The sequence below is a fragment of the Sminthopsis crassicaudata genome, chromosome 6, assembly GCF_048593235.1.
Source record: "Sminthopsis crassicaudata isolate SCR6 chromosome 6, ASM4859323v1, whole genome shotgun sequence".
Lineage (NCBI taxonomy): Eukaryota > Metazoa > Chordata > Mammalia > Dasyuromorphia > Dasyuridae > Sminthopsis > Sminthopsis crassicaudata.
The window spans coordinates 91,394,198-91,406,205 of NC_133622.1; the positions used below are offsets into that span (position 1 = coordinate 91,394,198).

The following is a 12,008-nucleotide window of genomic DNA, read 5'->3' on the forward strand; positions in this document are numbered from 1 at the left end:
TTGAGTTCAAGAAGATGAGTCTTCCTTGATTCTAGACTATCCATTGTGCCACCACACGATGCGGGGGATTTTTACTGCCTGAAAAAATTTTACCTGATCCTTTAAGTGTTTTAAGGACATCTATGGAGAGTTAGCAGAGAAAAGTGAGAGGTGAAAAAACACACATGGTTACATATCCAATTAAAGTGTGCCTGTTGATCCTAGGATTAGTAAGACAACTGAAGGGCATCTACATGAAAATAATAGGAAGTAATGCCCCAAAGACTCCATGTCCGATAGAGATGATGTATCTAGAGGAGTCAAGAGTCAAGCACTGTGCCAAAGAGTGGAGGGGTGAATTGGCGTAGAGGAAGAATTCCTTCTCTGTTAGGACTTTACTGTCTAATGAGGAAGACAACATACAAACAACTGTACAAGGAAAATATGTATAGGATAAATTGTCTCAGAGGAAAGGTGTTGGTAGTAGAGAAAACTGCACATCTGATGAGATCAGCAGTATCAGTGGAAGCAGTACAATAACATCACCATTTATCAATACCTCTGCAGCATTAGAAGTATGTTTTTTTGTCTTTATACATGTACTCTAAACACGTGTGTTCCCTACATATGAGCTTTACCACACTATGTGGCTACTCTTTCACTGATGGTATGTTTATTTGTGGGAAAAAAATACCTCTGATTTATGAAGGAAATGTTTTGTTGCAAGTTTTCTTGCTCTCACATTCAATACATGTCTAATATGTAGTAAATGTCTTTGAAATGGTTTTTTTTGTTGTTGTTGTTTATTTTGTTTTTTGGGTTTTTTTGCTGAGGCAATTAGGGTTAGGTGACTTGCCCAGCTAGTAAATATTAAGTGTCTCAAGCCAAATTTGAACTCAGGTTCTACTGACTTCAGGGCTGGTGCTCTACTGTGCCATTAGCTATCTCCTTTGTGTGTGTGTGTTTATTTTTATTTTTTCCCCACATTTATTTTATTTGAAGAAACAAAATAAGAAAAAAAAGAAAAAAGAGAAAAGCAATACAAAACAAAATGAAACAAAAGGAAAGAGAACATTATCATATCCCCAGCAGAACATCAGAGAGGATTCAAAATATATAAGAATAAATATCAGTTCAAGAAAGTATGTATATTAGTAGAAGAAATTATATTCATGAGTGTCTTTTCTTTTTTTCCTTGTAAATTGTTCTTTTGTTCTCAGCTGTGCTCCTTATTAATTTTATTTTATTTTCTCCCTTTTCATCCTCCCCCACCATCCCCAATCAAGCTATAGATAAGAAAGGATATATTTATATAAACATGTGTATATATATATGTATATGTAAATATACATATATATGCATACACACATATCTCCATTTCTCTCCCCCATCCCCAAACAAATTACGGTTAAGAAAAAGATATATTTATGTATACATATATAGATATATATACACCCACACACATACCCTACAAACACATCTTTCCTATTCCTGCTGACTCATTAAATTCTGTTCCATAATTTGGCTTACTATTACTAAATCTCCCCCATGCAGGTATCCCTCCCTTGTCTTCTTCCCTCACCCTTCCCTCACCATCCCCTATCCCTCCCCCACCTTATTTCTCTATAGATTTTGGAGGGTGCTGTATCTTTCGTGGCATATATATATATATATATATATATATATATATATATATATATATATATATATAGTGTTTCTTATTGAACTCATTCCCTATGTGGGTAGATTTTCAGAACTATGAGCCCTCCTCCTCTCTCTAAAGCCTCTATGTCTATTCTTCTGCACTTGTATAAAATGTAGTACTTATATAAAATGTAGTACTTATATAAAACAACTTTCTGGCAGTCCAATTATTCTTCTATTTTCCCTTCTTGATTTGTTCTCCAGATTTGTTGTTTTTCTTTTGAAATGTTTCACATTCTGTTCTATTTTCTCATTCTTTATAATCTGTTTTTCTATTTCTTGGTCTTTCATAGATTCACTGCTTCCCTTTGTCCAAGTCTAATTTTCAAGGACTTATGAATTTTCATTTTTGAGACACTGTACATTCTTTTCTAATTGTTACCTTTTTTCATAATCTTGTTTTTCTTGAATGGCTTTAATTTTTTTCTTTAGTTTTTCCTCAATGTCTCTCATTTGATTTTTGAATTTTTTTTTTTTTTGTTTCTTCTATAATTCTCTCTGGATGGGGAGCTATTTCATGTAACTCGTTGGGATAGAAGTGTTTTTTTTGTTTTTTTTTTTTTTTTTTTTTTTTTTTTTAAACTAAAGTGTTCTCCTCTGAAGATGAATCCTGGTCTTCCCTGTTTCCATAATATGTTTCAATGGTGATATTCTTTCTTCTTTGCCAATTAATTTTTTAAAAATAAGAGTTATTAATGTAAGCACCTCTAATTGTAGAATGGGGGTATGGTGCCTCAAGCTTCCCTTTAGCTCTCCACTATGAGCAGGAACCCCAAACCAAGAACTTCATCCTCAAGCAAGTGCCCACAGCCAGCAGTGCCCCTGTCCCTGCTGCTTCTGCACTCACCTGGTTCCTTTTCATCCAGGTCATCTTCTTAGCAGTACAGCTGGGCCTAGGTGTTCCCAATCAGCTGAGGTTCACTCTGTCTTCCTGGACTCAAATCCCCATTCAACAAATAGTCCAGGAGGTGAAAGTCTCTGTGGTCCCTGCTGAGGCTTCTCCCACAACCAGATAGAGGAAGGGATCACTAGTTGATATTTCTGCATACCTAGCTCAGAGATGTCTGCACTTCAGACAGGTTAATCCCTGCCAGGGTCTTTCTTCAGCTCTTGTTGGATTATATCTGGAGGATTCCTGTTATGCCCAAAGTCTTCTTGGTTTTTCACCATTCTATGTTCACCCTGAGGTGCAAATTTGTTCTATTTGTGGAGAAAATTAGGAGAGATTAAAATTTACTAACTTACTCTGCCATCTTCCCAGAATATCCTCTCCCCCCCACCATTGTTCTTTGGACATCTAGTACCCTGGTACCCTGGATTTGATCATTTGATATAATCCTATCTGGTAGTTACAATCATATGTGTGTACATGTGTGTTGAGGGATGGAATATGCCCAGATGAGATACTTTGAAAGTATTTATTTGCTATTTCCATTTCCTTAGTACATAATCATTTTCCATTTTCTTGTAATGTAGCTTCCTATCCTATCTATACTAGTAGATTATTCTCCAGGTATACCAATGACTTCTTAATTGCTATTATAGCCATCACACTGAGTCTCCATCCTCTATCTCAGATATTTTTGACATTGTTAACCATTCTCTATTCCTAGATAGTCTCACTTCTTGTAGCTTCTTAATTTCCTTTGTTGGATAATCATATCTCTCCTCTCTAAGCTTGAGTATTGTCCAAAACTTTAGTGTATGTTCTCTCTACATTTTCTTCTGTGGTGAATTCATCATTTCCCATTTGCCCAAATTACTCCTAAATTTATGTGTACAACCCTAATATTTCACCATAACTCCATGTAGCCAATTGTTTGCTGGATATCTCTGTTTATTCCAATATTCCTTCTCTTTCCATTCACAAAGCTTCCCTGAAATGTCAGGATATAACCTCCAGCGAGGACTATTGTGATAGCCCTTTAATTGGTCTCTCTGCTTCTAGTTTTTCCCTCCCCATTTTATTTTCTACATAAGTATGTATATACACACACACATAAAACATAAGTGTGTGTTTATATTTTTTTTCCTAAATTTTCTAAAGCAAAGGAACCTCCTTGATCAAAAATCTTCAGTGACTCCCTATTTCCTCTAGGATGAAATTTAAAATCTTCAGACAGGCTTTTATGTACCACCATAATCAAGCTCCAGTTTGATGTCCCAGCCTAATTTCATATTATTTTCTTTTACACACTCTATGTTCTATCCCAGTTCAACTACTAGATGTTCCCCAATTCAATATTTCTTCTCTCACCTTCATGCACTTCCTCAAAGCTGTCTCTCATCCTGGAATTCACTCTTTCTTCAGCATTGATGTCAAAATATATAGGAATCACATTGTTTGGAGAGGGCTTTTAAGAATATATTTTCTTCTACTGTGTCAGAAACTTAAGAAAAATCAACAAGCTATTGCTTCAAATGGAACCATTAGACCATTAAACCATTCTTCCATGGTCTAAGTGCCATCTTCTCCATGTAGTCTTCCATAATTCACTTTCTATTTAGTTTCCTTTTGGTTATTTACTAAGCTTTAAGCATTTTGTATGGCTTTGCCTTACCCTTCTTTACTCTTGACCTTGAATTATACTTAACAATGTAGATATACATAGTGAAAGTATAAAAAAAGCTCTTAGAAAGCAATGCCTACTTCATTGTTTTCTTTTTACAGCACAGTACACATAGTACTTCAAAAATGTTTGTTGAGCTCAATAAATAGACATGATGTTAACTTGTAAGTATTCCATGAGCACTTTATACACTCCATCAGTATTTTTTTTTAGTTGCAGGAATTTTAAACATAGAGGAGGTATGCACTTGAATGATTTGTTGACTTACTCAAAAGACTTTCTCTGTTCTTGTTTGAATTTAATAGGAACACAGAGCTCCTTGATAATATAGTTTAAAATTTATTGATTTGAATTTCGATTATTTAATCTAGTCTGAGGAGAAGTTATAATTTTACTATGTGAATAAAAAAAGAACTCTGTGGAATTTGGTCTTGTAATCTCAAGTAACCATGGCTCAAACAAAAAAATTACTGTGTATTCTTGTAAAGATCAAAGTGGTGACTTTAGCTTCATTCCTGGCTGGATATGTCCAAACTTTGCTCCTCCACAGAATGAAATAATTATCATTATTAACTAAATATGGGAATCCATATTTACTATGTAACTAGGTATTCTATAAATCATATAATCATCATCAAAAACTCAAAAATTAATGAGAGAGAGGGGAGGAAGAAAAGAATAGTGAAATTGATTTTATTCATCAAGAAAAAAAATTCTATTTCAATAAAATACAAACATATGATAAGACCTATATAAGTGCTGATAGAAAAAATGATTATATGCCTTATTGGTGATAAAAAGTCACTAGTGGCTATTAAAATGTATTAAATGTAAGTACTTATTAAAAAATAAAAAGAAATATAGAAATTCAAATATAGAATTACTAAGATCTCAGAAACTACTTGACTGCTAGGGTCTTTGATATGGGTACGCTGGAGACACTTGGGAAGGGTTCAAAAGGTATTGTCAGATATTGTCAAAGAAAAAGCTACTGTAGATGAGGAAAGTCATATAATAAACTTCTATGTGTGTATATTTATGTGCATGTATGGCAATATGAGAATCAACTACCTCGCTAGAAATGATAATGGTTCCATATATAGATTGGGTGAAATGGCTTATCTTCCTTACCTTCTTTGTTGCCTTTTACCTGCTCTCTTTAATAGTTCAATGATTTACAAGCGCCTCATCTCATCCCAAAGTTGAATCTGAACTAACATTTCATCTCCTACCCTAAGGGAATGAAATGAATTAAATAAAGCCACTTTCTGAGGTCAAGATTCTCCATCCCCCTATCTTCCACAGTATCACTCAGACAATTAGGAAACCATGAGTCCAAGCTCCTTTGTTTGAGTTATTCTATCCTATCAGAACTCATCTTAGGGCATAGATTATTAGCCATTTTTCTGTGTCATGGATTCCTTTGGAAATCTGAGAAAATTCATGAATAGCTTTCTGAATGATCTTTTTAAATGCATAAAACAAAATTTATAGGATTTTAAAAGAAACCAGTTATTAAAATATAGTTATAAAAATAATTTTAAAAAAGTAAAACAAGTTAATGAACTTAAGAATCCCTGTTCAAGGGATAAGGCATGGTTAGAACTTTCCTGTAACCTCAGGAACAGTGGCATGGCTCCAATGTAAAAGCCACTACTGTGCTACCTTGGAAAAGAAGTTGGTTGAGAATTTGGAGGGACATGGGTTACCTCAACTCTGTATGCAAAACCTTAGAAGAGTAGTTTAAAAAAAAGTCCTGGGGCTTAAAAAGTATGGTTATATCTATACTCAACATCAGGAATGTGTTTAACAATTGGAATTGGTGGGGGGGATATATGACTCATGGATAAAAATCTGCATTATTAGCATATTCTTCTTTATTTTCCCAAGTCTATGGTCATCAAAACAATAAATCAGGTGCTGATTTCCAGCATTTGTTGGTTTCTGAGGTTTAAGTGCTCATATAGAAAATTACAAAAAGCTCTTAGGAGATGGTCAGAGCTGACTCCAGCATGCTACTGGATACATTTTACATGTATGTACAACATACATTTATCCTTAAGAAGTGAGAATAAATTTCAAAGTCATCCAATCTCTGTCACAGACTTTTTCTCCTTTTCTAGTTCTGTTTTCTCTATCGTTCTCCTTCCCAAAATTCATCTTGAAAATTTGTGCTGCCATATGTTTATTCAGTCAGACACTAAATATCCCAAGACAAATGGGCAAATGATGTTATAGCAAAGTATCAAGGTACTGGCAAAGTACCAGAATATTCATTCCCATGAAAAATGAAAAACAACAAAATCCTTACCTTTTAAAAAAATTAATTGAACTGGTAATATGAGTTTCCTTCATTTAATTCTGTCTCTTTCTGGGCCCAATTGGTAAGTGGCAGATCCAATGCCTCCACATCACATCAGAGCTAATTTATAGCCCTGTATATCTCTGACAGAAATATAATTTGTCACCTGATTCCATCTTCTGCACATGAATCCTTATATGTCTGTAAATTTGGGGTTATTTTCATTATTATATTTTTAATATATAATAATATTCATTATGTTTTCAATATATATTTTAAAGTATAATTTTTGATAATTGTATATGTTTGTATGGTAGAAAAGAACATAGGACCAAGAGTCAAATTATTTAAATGTGTTTTAGTTACTAATTTATTATCTTCAGACCTCAGGTGAATTATTTATTTTCTCCTTTGTTTTTATTATCTACAAAAAATAGGTATAATAATAATTATATTATCTTACTGAGTTGTGGTAAGGAAAACCCTTTTGTAACCCCTAAAGCATTATGTAAATAACAGCTGTTATTATGCATTCTGTACTTCAAAAGCAATGTTATTTTCCTTCCACAGCTCATGAAGAGCACTTATAATACACTTCATATTCAAAAGAATGCTGTTTTCCCATGAGAAATGAAAAGTTATGTTTAAGAAACTAAGGGGGATGGTTCAAAAGATCATACATGACTGAGTTAGGATCTGGAAATATGGATAAAACAAACATCATTGCCTAATTTAGTACAACACTAATTAGTTTATGTTAACCTTAGGTTATCATCATCTGTCAACAAAATAGACTAATGGTAAAATAAACTTCTGATCCATCTTGTAAAGTTTCAATGTTGGATTTGGATGAATTAAAAATTATATCCCATATTGTATAAACAAAATCTACTGCTATTTCTAAAATTAATCAGACATGGACTTTTAAAGCCAGAACACTTATTGAAGTATATGTTTTTCTTGTTACTCAGTATTTAAAAATTATATTACTAAATATAGCAAAAGCACTGTATTTGGGTTAACTCATTTAATTACAATCTATGTGATCTTCAGCAAATCATTGAACATTTCATTGAGCATTGGTTTCTTTACATTTAAAAATTGAGAGGATTTGACTAAATGATCTCAAAGTTCTTATATGTACATGTAGGAATAAAATAGAATTTATAATGTATCACATTGTAATGTGTTAAGTTTTGTAAAAATAATCCACCTTTTTTTCTATGCCAAATAGGTTTGAATGACAAAAGCTATGGCTTCTGTTGTCTAGTAATAGGTTACAATTCTACACTTCTCCAAGAGAATGAATTACAGCATTGAATAGTGGAGAAATAGGATCAGCTGCCCCAGACATATAACATGATGATATTGATCCTTTTGTTCTCAAAATTACTTTTTTTGGAGGCTTTTGATTAACCTTCGAAATATACTACTCTGATAGATCTGATCTCATTGTTGTGTGTGCCCTTTCTGCTGGTGTAGATGGTATTTTATCATATCTCATTTTATGTAATTCTTATGCATATCCTTTCATACAGAAATCTATTCAAAAATTGAAAGCTTTTTTCCCTCACTGAACTGGTGAGAGGAAGGTAGAAGATACACAAGCATAAGCTCAGGAGTTTGATATGGAAATATCTTTTACTTAATAAGGAAGTGAGAAAATGGGGAGAGGGAAAAAATGAATCAGGGGGAGGATAGATTCAAGGAAAGATTAGTCATAAATTAAAGAAATTCTAAGTTATGGGAGATCCAAAAGATTAGGAAGAAAGACAATAATAGAAGTCTGAATGAGGGGAAGAAAAGAGAGATGGCAACATGAAGCTGGTTTCATCAAGCATAAAGCAATAGTGTTGAATATATTCTTTCAAAATATATTCTTTGTAAAGAGAGTGTTGGGTGCAAGGAGAAGAAGAAGTGTAAGAGAATAAGATGAAGGGAATAATAACATTTATATAGTGTTTACTATATGCCAAATGCTGTGCTAAGTCCCTTGATTCTCACAATAACCCTAGAAACTAAGGGGGCTGTTATAATCTCTGTTTTAAAGGTGAGGAAACTGAGGCAAACTTCTTGATCAGGGTCACAAAGCTAATGTCTGAAGATAAATTTGAACTCAAGTCTTCCTGACTTCCTTAATGATAATAATTGAATATGAATTGATTGAAACTCATCCACAAAATGGGAGAGGGTAACAATGGAATAGATAATGGAATCCAACAATATGTTCTTTACAAGAAACATGTAATATAGAAACATGAAATGTAAAGACTAACAGAGTTAAAATAGAGTTGGAGGAAAATTTATTATGCTATATTTTAACTGAACTAAAAAAAATGATCAAAAAAAGAGCCTAGATAATCACCTTTCCAGAAATCATCAAGGAAAACTGTCCTGATAGTCTAAAACCAGAGGATTAAAAAAAAGAAATTGAAAGAAGCCACTGATCACCTTTTGAAAAGATCCTAAAATGAAAAATCCCAAGAATATTATAGACAAATTCCAGAACTCCCAGGTTAAGGAGAAATTATAAGCAGACAGAAAGAAACAATTTAAATAGCGTGGAACCACAGTCAGGATAACACATGATTTAGCTTTGTTTAAAAAAAAAAAAGAACTAAACTAACAAGATAAAAAATGAATTCACAATCAATGAAAGGTAAAAAAAAGAGAAATTATTAGAGATGGTTTTGCTTAACTCTATGCCAATAAAACCAACAGCTTGCATGAATGAATATTTTAAAAATGTGAAATGCCCAGATAAACATATTAAGAGGGGCAGCTAGGTGGCACAGTGGATAGAGCACCAGCCCTAAAGTCAGAAGGACCTGAGTTCAAATTTAACCTCAGACACTTAACACATCCTGGCTGATTGACCCTGGGCAAGTCACTGAATCCCAATTGCCTCAACAACAACAAATATAAACATATTAAGAAATAGAGAATTTAATACAATCTAAAAATTGAATATAACACAAATGAACACCCAAAAGAAAATACCATAGGATGAGATGGATTTTTTGAATAAATATTACCTATATGCAAAGAAAACATTAATTCCCCAAATCCACGCTTTACAAAAATAGAAAAAGAAGGTAGGAACTTACTCCTCTTCTTCATGACTCCTAAATTAAGCCCTGTGTGTTATATGACACATATACATAGCAATCCTGCCAAAAGTACAGAAAGCCATTCTGCAAATTTTATGAAACCATATCACTTATGTTTTATGCCTTGGCTGCATTCATTTCATCTACTGACTTCTTGCACCAATAACTTTTGTAAAGCTTTTCATGTCATTTTCCTCCAAATAAAATTCCCTTTAATATTTTATGAATTTACCACAAGACCAAAAATTTCTTCCAAATAATGGCCCTAGGGACTGGGAGCTTGTCTGCTTCGGGTTTGGAAGTACCCAACAGTTTCAGACTGAAGATTCATTAATCACACCCACTTATTGTCCAGAGCTCCGCAGTTCTAAGTAAACAGAGCAGTGAGCAGAGTGGATTTTCATTTGGATAGATGATCATTCAAACTGAGCACATGTATGCACTTTGTCTCCAGTCAAGTGTCCCTAGAGCAGGCAAGATAATTTTCTTCTTAATTAGATGAACTCAATGCATGTCAATGAATCCCTTGCCTTCCTGGGACTTCAGTCTAGAAACACAAACTCAGCTCACAGCTAATTGAAGCAATCAGTCAGATGACAGAGGGCAAATTTTTCTAGTGGAGGGCAGTGAGTTTTGGAGCCTACCTCAGAATAGAAGCTGATTACAGCCGGCACAGGTTTACTGAGGGAATTTGTGTTGGACTTGGCAGCTTAACAGCTTTCCACTTCATTTTTGGGAATAATACTTCAAGCCTTTTTTTCTGTTTATAGAACCACTAAGCAAGGAGAGAACTTTTGCTGGATGGATGGAAAAATCAAATGACTTTTTGTGGTACCACCAGAAAACCTTTGGAAGCTATTCTTATCTGTTAATCAGCATCAAAATGGACCATAATACCCTTAGCAACCAAAATTAGACCACTCCTGAATTCTAAATAACAAATGGTTGAATTATAATAACATGGGACTGGAGGTTTTCCTCATTTTCTTCCAGTTCAGTTTTGTGATCTGCAGAATTCACAGAAATCATTTATCACTGGGCACATACTTTTCCATAGATGGATTTTCAAATATGATTACAAAGTTCATAGGACAAAATCATCTGAAAGTAAATATGTCAGGAAGCTTTGTTTTATTTTATGGATTCATTCTGAAGGCAGTTCAACTTAATACAAACATGGCCTCCATTCAAGACATTTAACTAGTACTAGGCAACACTCATATCATTTCAGATTATGGAAAGTTCTTTAGAAACACCTGGGTCCAATATTTATATCCAGGTCTTAAATCCTAAAAGCTTCGAAGTTTTATAGCCCTTAGGGGGAAAGACAGGAACTACATTAACACTTGTTAGTGTAACAGTTAATGTATTGCTGACCAAAACTTCAAAAAATAAAACCTAAAACCCTCAAACCTTAAAAATTAATGCAGAGAAAGAAGCAAAGAAAAAAGGGCTAGTGTTTGATCAACATTTTATAGACTTAGGAGGAGTGTTTCATATAACTCTTTTTTTTTTCCTACCTTTTTTTTTTTTTTTTTGTGGCACCAAGGGGAAGACAGTTTGCAAGAAAAAACCTAACACTGCAGCTTAAAAAAAAATCACTAATATTTGTTGTTACATTTAACATAAGGGCAAAAATCATTAAACTAAATTTTGAAGAAGGAAAAGGTTTTCTTTTTAGCTTTCTCCTACCTTTTCCCATCCCTGCTCCTCTTGGAATCCCTCCTTTCCTGTCCCTAGATTGAAATTGTACAGGATTACCTGGTTTGCTCTTGGTACTAATCCTGGAATACTTAGGGTCTCTCATTGGGGACCCCCTTTAAGACTGGCTGCCTGTGTGTACTTTCTGTCCTTTTCAATGAACTGAGGGTTTTGCTTTTTTTTTTTTTTTTTTTTTTTTACTTCTTTGCTATGTCCCCTTTTTCCCTTGTCCTTGCTCTTGGATCTTGCCCCAACATCCATACTTCTTTAATTATACTGTTCTTCAAGGAAGGAGGGGGGGAAAAAGCAGATAAAGTTGAGGTAAAAACAAGTTTAAATGTTAATCCTTTATTATCAGCAGCAATGTGATTAATCAGAATTTTTATAAGCACTTTGTCATTTACAAAGTAATTTCTATACTTATTTCATTTGAGAGTCATAGAAAACCTGTAAGTTCATCAATTCAAGTGTGTGTTCCCCACCACTTTTTATATATAAGGGAAGAAGTCCAAGGTCACTGGTAAGTGGCAGAGTCCCTAGAACCCATAGAAAAACCAAAAAGTTCAGTATTTTTTCTAGTAAGCCACAGAGTGCTCCAGTAGTGCTAAAAGGTAGAGATGCTTGTATCTTTGTACAAAATAA

The 12,008-nt window shown here is 33.8% G+C and overlaps 1 long non-coding RNA gene across 1 annotated transcript in view; it reads right to left on the bottom strand.

The window, feature by feature from the left end:
* The window catches only part of LOC141546484 (uncharacterized), a 34,060-nt gene extending 29,813 nt beyond the window's left edge, over positions 1-4,247 (bottom strand). The window contains exons 1-2 of the long non-coding RNA XR_012483311.1: positions 3,941-4,247; positions 2,531-2,883 (exon numbers count right to left, since the gene is read on the bottom strand). This is a non-coding gene — a long non-coding RNA (uncharacterized LOC141546484). The remainder of the gene's footprint in view (positions 1-2,530; positions 2,884-3,940) is intronic.
* Positions 4,248-12,008: the final 7,761 nt, after the last annotated feature.